At 31.7% G+C, this 12184-nt stretch overlaps 1 long non-coding RNA gene across 1 annotated transcript; it reads right to left on the bottom strand.

Annotated features, from left to right (window-relative positions):
* Nucleotides 1-5688: 5688 nt before the first annotated feature.
* LOC145806207 (uncharacterized) lies at nt 5689-10512 on the bottom strand. Its single transcript, XR_014348971.1, has 3 exons — nt 9999-10512; nt 8227-8345; nt 5689-6104 (listed from the first exon to the last, which is right to left on the bottom strand). It is a non-coding gene; the product is annotated as an uncharacterized LOC145806207 (long non-coding RNA).
* Nucleotides 10513-12184: the final 1672 nt, after the last annotated feature.

The following is a 12184-nucleotide window of genomic DNA, read 5'->3' as shown; positions in this document are numbered from 1 at the left end:
ATCCATAACATTTTCTTTTACTATTTAGTCATGAATTATTTCAATTGATGAGCATGGTAAATTTAAACTTGAACGACGTGAACATGGTAAATTTAGTTAGGCAGAAAGGAAATTGTTTAAAATAGATCATAGAATTGTTTTTAGTGTTCAATAATACATGAAAAGTAAATTAAAGGATAAAATATAATTGTACTCTCTAAAATATTCGTTCATTATCATTTTAGTCCTTTAATTTAATTTTATTTTTTATTTTTTATTTTTTTTGGGTCCTCAAAATTGTCAATTTAAATTAAATTAGTCCAATTTCAAACAGTTGTTTACATCGTTAATGGAAAAATTATAATTTCAACCATGTTCCTTAACATATATATATTTCTTATCATTTTGATCTCTAAAATATTAATTTTATCAATTTTGCCATTTAATATTTTATGGTTATGTTTTATTTTCCCCATCAATGTTTCAGGACCAAACTGATAAAATATAAGATTTAGGGACAAAAGTGATACAAAATACATATTTAAGGACCATATATATATTTTATTATCATTCCGTTAACTATTTAGACAATCTATTTAGAATTGAACCAAATTGACTCAAATTAAGAATTTTAAGAACGAAATTAACAAAATTTAAATTTAAAAGTTCAAAATGACAAGAAATACATATTTTAAGAAATATAAATATATTTTATCCTATATTTAAAATATATAATAAATTATAAATATTTTGATATTTTATATTTATTAATAATAATCCATAAGATTTTATATTTATATTAAGGTAAATATAGATTCTCGTATTTTAGTAACTTATAGTTTTGAGGGATTTACGTGTAGATTCTACCAAATGGACATAATAGGTCCTATAATAATTAATGATATTTTTTATCATACATTGTTAAAAAAATGTCACTAATTAATTTTCAGCAACAATTTAAAAAAATTTTCACAAAAAAATGTCACTAATTATAAGTTTTAGCGATAGTTTAAAAAAAGTCACTAATTGTAAAATCATGACAAAAAAAGTCACTAATTGTCAATTTTTAGAGACATATGTAAAAAAAAGCATCACAAAATTATTTTTAGCGACGATTCTACTAGGACTTTTTTTTAATGAGAATTAAATCTAACTATTAGAACTTATTGATAGTTTACCCTATAATTTTTGGCTAAAATGTAAGAAAATTAGGATAAATTACAATTACACCCCTAGAGATTTGTTTAAAATATAATTTTCTCCCGCAATTCTAGAAATTATATCACGTCTTTTGAAGTTTATAATCGCATAACAAATGACTCTTTTTATTAATAAATCATTTAAACTAAAAAAATTAGATTCTTTTTTTAAATTAAATCATTTTTTTTCAAATATTCAAGTCATATCTCATTCTCATGTTTTCTCAAATCATTAACAAATCATCTTATGTATACATTACTGACTCTAAAAAATGAACTTGTATATATATTTTTCTTTCAAGTAAAGTGAAGAACCTCCCTAGACATATTGCATATTAAATAGAGGTAATTACATCACAAATATGGCAAGGGAAAAACACAAATTTATGATTTTTTTTGTAATTTTAATTATTAATGTTTTCCAAGTTTTTAACTGGTTTGTAATTATTTTTTCTGAACCCACTTGTTTAATATTTCGCTTATTAAATAGAACCTAAACTTTATATTTTTAAAATCTGCTTTCATATTTTGATTAATAATCACCTTGTTTGTTTCCACTTTTTAAAAAATACTTTTTAGAAAATTTTACTTTCTTATTTTTCGTATTTTTTGTTTTTACTGAATTTGTTTAATATTTTAAGCAATTTTTTATTTTTATTTTTTAGACACACCTAATTAACATAAATACACCTAAAAAGTAAAAAAATTATAAAAAAAAACTTTTAAAAATTCACTAAATATCAAAAATATAAAAAAATACAAGAATTCAGTACGTTTTTTTGTATTTTTATATTTTTATTAATTTTTTAAAATATTTTTCATAAATTTTTTACTTTTTAGATACATCTAAGTAAGGTGCATCTAAAAAAATATTTAAAAAATGTTTAAAATTTAAAAAATATTTACTAAAAACAAAAAAATACAAAAATTAAAAAAAATCAATTTTCAAAAAATTTAATCCAAAAAATTCAAACTAGAATGTTCATCAAACCCAAGACAGCATTTCACCCACGACACTATTGCCCTATTCCACGTCTCACTCATTCGACATACGAAAAACATAGGACTGCCACTGCAAAAACATACACATCACCACCACTGCAAAAACATATATATAACCACCATTGCAAACTTGCCAGTTTTTTAATCAATTTCACATATTGCGATCAATACTAGTGCTCATGAATGCCATATTCTTCCTCTCCTATGATCTCTATCTCTTTTCATTTTCACACAACACATTATCCATTTAGTCTTTCAACCCCTGTTCTTCCTCCCAATCCCTTGTCCCTCTCAACGGTGTGTACTAAATTCCTTCCTCCCACATCCCTCGTCCCTCTCCTCCTCCTCCTTCTCCTTCCCACTTGCATTTCCTCTTCTCTTTTTCAGTGGCACTTCCTCCAGCTGAAATGTCTGAGCCATTATTTACAGAGGGTGAGCCGGAGTCTCTCTTCACTACATCGACGATGGTAGCCTTTAAATCAGCCACTTCTTAGTCAAAAATCAAGGTAAATCCTGAATTTTAATGGTGTTTTGTTTTCCCTTCAACCTCGCTATATGACATATTTGAATTGAATAGTTGAAGGGAATTCTCCGAAGAGAAAATGGATTACGGGAGTGGGTGACTTCAACTAATGATTGGTCCGTGCAGATATTTGCCTTTATCTATCTGCCACATTGGAATTAAGGGCTTGTTTGGTGTATGATTTTTTACTATTTTGTCTAAGCATGAAATACTCTATGTGGGCGCTTTCTATGCATATGTACTACAATTTCATTTCCATCTGCTTATGATGATCTATGCTGAAAATATGTCTGCTGCGGTTACAATGAAAGTAGATTTCAGGCCATGTTTGAAGTAGCTTATCTGCATCTATTTTGCAATTAGATTTACTTCCTATTATTTGTTATGTTTTCTTTCTGCACCATTTGAAATAAGGATTTTGAGCATATTTGTCTGGACACGGAAAAATTAGGGGAATGTCAGTGACAAAGTTGCACACTGCAAGATTAAACTTCATAGCTTCAAAAGTATATTGCTTGTAAAGTTATATAGCATGAAACATCTGTAGAACAACTTCCAAATAAATAGTGCAACTAATAGTTCTATGCCATCATGAACCAAAGAAAACACCATTAAAATTCAAGATTTACCTTGATTTTTGACCGAGAAGTAGCCGATCTGAATCCTATTGTCGTCGGTGGAGTGAAGAGAGACTCCGGCTCACCCTCTGTTAACAATGGCTCAAACATTTCAGCTGCGGAAAGGATGAGAGGAAGGAAGTGCAAGTGGGAAGGAGAAGGTGGAGGAGGAGGAAGAGGAGGAAAGGGACGAGGGATGTGGGAGGAAGGAATTTAGTGCACACAGTTGAGAGGGACGAGGGATTGGGAGGAAGAACAGAGGTTGACAGAATGAATGGGTAATGAGTTTGTGTGCAAATGAAAAGAGATAGAGATAATAAGGGAGGAAGAATGTGGCATTCATGAGAGCATGGGTATTTTGAAAAATATGAGAAACCTGTATCGATTACTTACTGGTATATGATTTCTTATATGATACTTTCGCATACATACACGAAACATGTACTCAAGTTTTTTCTACTTAATTTTTGACGTATTCAGACTTACCTAGTATATATCCAAACAGTACCATACTTCAGTTAAAATAATATTTTCTTCTACTATAGACATAAAACTCTTTCACTAGATTTCTTTTTTTATTTTTATTTTTATTTTTATAATTAGTATGATTTTAAAATTAAACTATAGTTTGTAAGTTATTTAATACATTGACATTTAATTTTGATTTATATATTTACTTTTGATATTAAATGTTAATTGTAGGTCGAACCTTAACAAATTAAACCATTTAATTATTTTTTTGCATTATTCCAAATTAAAAATAAATATTTTTTTACAAGCGTATGATCAGGCCGTATCCATACCTTTTTTTCTTTTAATTTTACCGTATTGACATATTTGTATCGTACCGGTACTAGTGTTCGTACCCGTGTCTGTGCTTCATAGATGAGCACTAGTATTGATCGCAATATGTGAAATTGATTCAAAAAATGGGAAGTTTGCAGTGGTGATGAATATGTTTTTTTAGTCGCGGTCCTATGTTTTTAGTATGTCTAATGAGAGATGTGGAATAAGCAATGGTGTGGTGAGTGAAATACTATCGTGGGTTTGAAGAGCAGTATTATTAATCAAAATATGAAAACTGATTCTAAAAATGGAAAGTTTGGGTTGTATTTAATAAGGGAAATATCAAATAAGTAAAAAAAATACAAATTAGTGAAAAACTTTTTAGACATTAATAATTAAAATTATAAAATTTTTATTTTTCCCCCTGCCATCATTGTGATGTAATTACTCTTATTTAATAGGGCAAATTCCAGAAATAGTCCCTATACTTTACCCCGTGTGTCATTTTGGTCCCTGACAATTCCAATTGCACGATTTAGCCCCTCAATTTAACAAAGTGTGTCAATTTTCACTACAAGAATTAACACTTTTGCCGACTAAAAATTTAGTCGTCAAAAGTTCATTTTTAGTCGGCAAAAGTCATCCGCGACTAATTTTTTTGGTCGCCACTTTGGTCGCCAATTGAGGGTCGCGGAAAGTAATTAGCGACTAAAAAGTTTTTTAGTCGCGAAAAAGTCATATTTGCCGACTAAATTTTTGGTCGCTAAATATATAATTACTGCGACTAATTCATTTAGTAGCTAAAACATTTTAGTCGCGAAAAGTCATATTTGCCGACTAAATTTTTGGTCGCTAAATATATAATTACTGCGACTAATCCATTTAGTAGCTAAAACATTTTAGTCGCGAAAAGTCATATTTGCCGACTAAATTTTTGGTCGCTAAATATATAATTACTCCGACTAATCCATTTAGTAGCTAAAACATTTTAGTCGCGAAAAGTCATATTTGCCGACTAAATTTTTGGTCGCTAAATATATAATTACTGCGACTAATCCATTTAGTAGCTAAAACATTTTAGTCGCGAAAAGTCATATTTTCCCGACCAAATATGTTAGTTGCCAATTCGCACATTTAACGACTAAATAGTTTGGTCGGCAACTAAGGCCCGTTTCCACAACCAAAAAATTTGGTTGCCAATTGTCACATTCCACGACTAACAAGTTTGGTCGGCAAATGGCACATTCCACAACCAAAAAAATTTGGTCGGCAATTGTCACATTCCACCACCAAATATGTTAGTCGCGAAAAAAAATGTTTGCGCAACTAAAACTTTAGTCGGCAATTGACCTATTAACGACAATTTCCGTTTTAGTCGCCAAAATTAATAATTTTAACGACTAATTATTTTGTCGGCAAAAGTATTAGTTATCTTTCCCAACTAATCAATTGATCGCCAAAACAAAAAAAACAAGATCAACATTTGGTCGCCAACATCCAACAAAATAAACATGTAATTCATAATAATTCATCCAATTCATTCAATATAATATGTAATTTGCAAGCTTCATTCAAATCAACTGAATCATGAACAATTGACAAAATATAAATCATCCAAGCCTAAACTTGTTTAATGAAAGTCATCAACTATTATAAACTTTCATCCACAAGTAATTTCAAAGATACATATTCCTCCAATTAAAAATCCACTTGTAATCTATATAATTATCCAAGTCACATCCATCTAGCATAACAATTTAAAACATAACAATTAGTTGTTGTTATGTTTTAAATTGTTATCCATGCTCAGCTATCAAAAAATATACACACTAGTAGTCTATCTAAATATTTTTCATACACATTCATCCAAAAAAAATAACTACTACTCCTCCCAAATATTTTCCATACACATCTATTCAAAAATATATATTCCTTCCAAAAATGCTTATAGTGCCCATTAGTCCTGTACAATTTAGCTTCGTGCACGAGATCATCCATCTGTACCAAAGAAAATGAAAAATAATGTCAGGTAACTTTTGGTTAAAAATATTTGCACATAACTTTATTGTAAAATTGGACAAAAAATATTTTTTCTACATGGAAAGTAAAGGAAACATTAACAAATTAAATGACAATCAATACCATTTTGTAAATTAAACATCATTCATATGTATATATCAATTATAACTATTGTTCCACAATATGCCAATATTGACCTATGCTTCAACAATGGAAACTAAGTTAAATGAAAGACTATATATACCTAAAAATTAATTGAGGCAAGGCCCGGACACCCAATAAAAAGTCTTTGCTAACACAAAGATACGTTATCATGTAGCTTTCACATTAACTTCTTGTTTTGGCATGATTCACATTGAAAATTACAAAGCATTAAATTGGGGGCCATATTAGAATTATTATTCTATGGAGAGATAAAGAGAAAAGAGATAGTACAAAACCTCCGAAGCCAGTCCAATCCTAATGAACAGAAAAATCCAGAAAATACACCAAATCCGCCTAAAAAGAGGGTCATTGTCCCAGTCCACACTTGGCCCAAGCCTGATATATGGATGGACCAAGACGGTTTATATAACTCAATCACACCACACAAATGGTGCTCATGACAAACAAAATAAAGCGACAATGCACTAAAGACACTTTCAATTAATAATCATGACAAAACTAGTAGAAATTTCAAAACTAAATGTTATAGGATTCTCTAAAGTTTCACAATTTAGATAACTAAACAACTAAGATCCTACTTGACCAAGCACTGAGATTTAGCTTATGATGAGTTTTCACATTTCACGGCATGAACATGCAAGCTACAACCCAATAAAGAGCTGTCTTTGTTTGAATGAATATTGATATCTTGATGATGATGATGATGATGATGATTTTGACACTGATGAAACTCTTAAAGGGCAATATCTTGCTTTGAAATTTTACAATGGCATGTTAGCTAATTTACGAAGATGATTCTGCATGCACTTAACTTCAATGAAATTAGAATTCATGCACTTAACTTCAATGAAATTAGAAGTCACTGAGGGAGCAAAGACTTCGTGTAGTTATCTAGGTCAAGTTTAGTCTTTATTGATACTTGGGACCGGTGGATAGGGTATGGACTTGATTTAACATAATTTGTTCAGAGTGGTTGTCTTTAGGTTCGCAAATTCACAACCTCAAAATTAATAAACAGTGTTTTAATCACAAAGTCAGCGATCTATGGATAGAACAAAAACATCTTGTCTGCAATTTAGCTTAATTTGTTTTAAGTAGTTAGTTGTCCCATATTCGAAATCACAACAACAAAATTAATAAGCCTAATCAGTGATTTATCTGTAAGTAGAAAATTTTATATGTAAATCTACCATGGAAAATGGCACTACTGATTATAAGAAGTTGAATTCCCACTAATATAACACTCCTAGAGGCTTCACAACTCAGTTTCTTCCCCATCCACGTAAATTGAAAGGCAATATACTAAATCACAAAAGGCATCCAGTGATTCTAAATCTCATCTTGAACCACCATACTAGATGCTCCGCTTTGACACACAGATAGAGTCTCTGCAGGAATCCAGGATAGCTCTGGTGACTCATTTTGATAGTATCCTCCCAAACCCTTCTCTCTATATGAGAGATACAGATTTCTAATGCTTTGTTGAAAAGCCGAATATCAGCAAATTGTGTTCCCAACGTGGAGGGAAAAACATTGACATTCCATATTTGATACAACCTTAAGCATAAAGGTATTCTGCATGAGTATCCATTCGAAAGAGTAACCCGTAAACCAAATTGGAAATACATAATTTAATGTGAATATGAGGTGAAAATAGATTTGCTTCTCAATTCTCATCCTTCAACCTACAGATGATGTACAGCCATTCTGTACACAAGGCAAATTAAATATATTAAATTATGGCTATTTCTCTCCTCTTATCTGAGTCCAAAATTGTTGTAGTAAAACTTCACACATTTTTACTGCATGCATGTTGCCTACAAAGTGATATACCTAAAGAGACTGATAACAAAGCAATTATCACCTTAATGACTTCAGTATAAGTTTCTTGATAGAAATGGGAGTACACTGAAAACATAAGAAAAAGAGTCCTTACCAAGTACATTCCCATGGAGTGATCCATAACGGACAAAGCGCAAACCACCGGCATTAGTTGAGACATTTCCACCAATTTGACAGCTTCCCTTTGCACCCAAGTCTAGTGGCATAATAAATCTGAATGGCAGAATAATTACTTACATATCTAAAAATTAAATTGTCAAATTACTCTGCAATATGATAAAAACTGAAAGCAGCAGTCACTGAAATATGAAAAGTCTAGACTGACCAAGAAACTTATGTGTGATGCAAAACATCAAAAACCAGAGCAGGCAATATCTCATACAATGAAACATACATTCAACCATATCATTTCTCAATTCTCATCTTCACACATACACATGTTTTACAAGTGTAAAAGGAGACAAATGAAAACAAAGAAAAACAACTAGAAGCCACAAGTCATCAACACCCCTTTTAAATCTCTAGTAATAAATCCTTAAGTTAAATGGGGATCTGTAAATGTGGGGATCCTATGTTTGGAGGCAATGTGCATGAACAATGGGGACATCACTGATGGTGCCTTGTATTAAGGAGACAAAAGAGCAAGCTTGTGTGCATATGGGTACGCATGTCTATGTATTTTCCTAATCTCTTCACATATACACAATCTTTTTCATAGTCAATCAAGCAAAATGATAGCTAACCACATCACAGCCTTCCAGTAATAAGTTCATCTGGGTTAATAGCGGATGTATTAAGCTATTACACTCTCTACTTGAGTTCAAACCTTACTAATCACATGTTGAAGGAAAAATATAGCAGTATGAGAGTTTCAGAACTGACTGGACCACCACAACACGCTGGTTAAGGAAAAGCTTGCCTGGTTCAGGCAGGTCAAACCAGCTTCCATCCCACAAGCACATCAACTGTACAACCAGCTTGGCTTAGGCCTGCTGACACTACATTACCAGTTCAACTCGATGAAGAGCATTCTATTGTGTATCCTATGCACGATAAATTAATATCATAAACTTTCATGTGTGTATACTAGTGTCAACTTGGTAGGCACCCTAAAATTTTGAAACTCTAAATGCAAGCACATATGCACTGCAACTTAAAATAATAATAACAAAGACAATAATCATGAAATTTTATGCATGACATAAATTTTCCATTTGTGTGTATGTATGTGTGATTATGTGTGACTGCTTGTGCAGATCACATGCCCCAAACTGTTCAACTTAAATGGCAAGCATTCACCAGAAAACCTTCATGTTTCTAACGTCCTCCTTATCTTCTTCTGTAAGCTGTTTGCATAAATGAGTTTGACTATAACTTTAAAAATACCACCTAAGATTGAAAATTTGAAATTAGAAAAAAAAAGCATATCATTGATGATCACATTAAGCATCAAAACATTGCATCAAAAAATACAATGACAAAATAAATGGGATTAGAGCCTCCTTTCTTTAAAAGGAACAAGGGAGATGGCGACACACAGCCACGCAGGATTTAAAAGTTTCATAATAGTTGTAATTTATTAAAATGTAATCCTGTTATTTTCATAGAATTCTAGATCTTATATGCCAGTCAAATAAGAAAAGAAAATCTGAGAAAGAATCATATAAATCCTTGGGATATATCCAAATGAGGGGTATTGCCCAAAATCAAACCAGTTTAAGAAATCAACACGAAATTATTTAGTATAAATCATATAAAACCCTATAGCAAGAGTTGATAGTTGGGGAAATAGAGGAAGGGAGAGAGAGAGAGAGAGAAGAGAGCGAGATAGAGAGGGGAACCGACACAGAGGGGGAGAGAGAGAACCTGTGATCTGCGGCGGTGGCGGTGGTGATTTGCGGCTGCGGCGGTGCCGATGTGCAATGTACGGTGAGCGACGGTGGTAAGGGACTGTGCTGAGATGAGGTGGGGTGAGGTTTGGTGGTGATGTGTGAGAGAAGAGGACTTTTGTGTTTGTTTAAACAGAGAATGTAGAAGAGGGCGCGAAATGAAAAAGTAATTTCCCCCTCAAATTTTAGACCTGTGGCGACTAAGGTGGTGTTTGGGAAGAATTTTACCTAGGTTTTTTCTCATTTTTTCCATTAAAAGACAAAAATGTTGCAAAATCAAAAAAAACACATCCAAACAAAATATCACATCCAACCCCATAATCATTTCACTTTTTTTCTCACAAATATCACATCCAATCACAAAAAAATCCAACTATCTTCCCAAACACAAAAAAAAAAAAAAAATGACATTTTAATATCTTACATCTAAAAAAACCTACATAAAAACTCACTTACCAAACATCATCTAAATTGGTTATTTGTTGGCAAATAACCCATATATAACGACTAAAACTTTTTGTACCTAGAACTTAAATAAGAGTGACATTTTAAAATATTTTAGTATTAAGTGAATTTGTTTTATTTTAGTATTCAGTGAATTTTTTAAATATTTTTTTTACAAATATTATACTTTTAAAGTGTATTTATGTTTGGTATATCGAAAAATTTTAAAAAACATTAGAATGAATTATACTTTTAAAATATTCGCCGCTCATCGCTCGCCTCCGTGTGTGTGAGAGAGAGAGAGAAAGAGTGTGTTGTTTCGAAACTTAGGACTCTGTAAACCTGAAAGGAAATGAAAAAATGGGGGGAAAGGCAGAGGGAAAAAACAAAAGGGGGAAATTAAGTTTGGGCGGGCGAGTTAGTGAAAAAAAAAAGAGAAATTTTGTTTCATTTTTATTTTAATGAATTTTTTTTTTATTTGGTAGAAGTAGGGGTAATATTTTAATGAAAAACATTTTTCGTTAAAATAAAATTAATTTTTTATGGTCAATGAAAAATATGATTTTTGTAGCCCATTTTTTTTGTGAAGGTGGTGGAGGAGAGAGAGCGACAGTAGTGGTGAAGGTGGTGGATAAGAGGTGATGGTGATGGTGGTGGTGGTGGTAGCGAAGGAGATTGGTGATGAAGTTGTGGTAGTGGTAGAGGAGATGGAGTGGCGGTGGTAAAGGAGAGGTAATAGTAGTAGTAGTGGTGGTAGTGGTAGTGAAGTGGTAACGATACTGGCAGTAATGGTAGTCGTAGAGATGGAGTGGCAACAATGGTAATAATGCTGGTAGTGGAATGACATTTGCAGTAGTAGTGAATGTGGTAGAGGAGATGGGTGGTGAGAGAGAGATGAGTGAAAGATAGATAGAGAAGAGAGATAAAGAGAGAGACAGAGACAGAGTAATGAGCGAGAGAGAGAGAGAGACAAAGTGGTCACTAAAAGTGTATTTTCTTCTAGTGAAGAGCTCAGTAAATAGAGAAGAGGGGAAGGAGAGAGTGAGCAAGGTGAACACAATGAGGGAGACAGACAGACACATTGAGAGAAAGAGAGAGAGAAGAGTGAGAGACAAACAGACAGGCATAGAGAGAGAAAAAGAGAGAGAAGAGGGATGAGTGAGAGAGAGATAGAGAAAGAGAGAGAGAGAGACAGAAAGAGAAAGAGATAGAGACAGAGACAGAGAAAAACAAGAGATGAGTAACAGATAGACAAAGAGAGAGAAAGAGAGCGAAAAGAGATGATCGAGAGAAAGACATAGAAAAAGAGAGAGATAGAGAGAGAAGAAAGATGAGCGAGAAATTGTTAAAATAATTTTTTTTTATAGTTAATGATTTTATTTTATTTTTAGTAATTAAAGTTGAAAATTTATTTGTTTCATTTTTATTTTAATGAATAAAAAATTATTCTTATTTTTTTACTTTGGTAGAAGTAGAGGTAATATTTTAATGAAAAATATTTTCCATAAATTTTATAAATTAGTTTTTGTTTATTTTTAGAAAAACATAAATTACAAACGCATTTGGTTTGAACAAAATGTTAAAAAAAAATTAAAATATAAACTAAAAAACATGTTTGTCTAGGCCTAAAATATTTATATTTTTTATTATTATTTATGACGATGGGATCATACACATTATAATTGAAAATAAATATTTGAAAAGAGATGAGAGAGATAG

Source organism: Camellia sinensis, chromosome 13 (assembly GCF_055761805.1).
Source record: "Camellia sinensis isolate YWXY chromosome 13, ASM5576180v1, whole genome shotgun sequence".
In the NCBI taxonomy this organism is placed as follows: Eukaryota; Viridiplantae; Streptophyta; class Magnoliopsida; order Ericales; family Theaceae; genus Camellia; species Camellia sinensis.
Note: the sequence above shows the minus strand (reverse complement) of the source record. Positions and strands in the feature narration are given on the sequence as shown.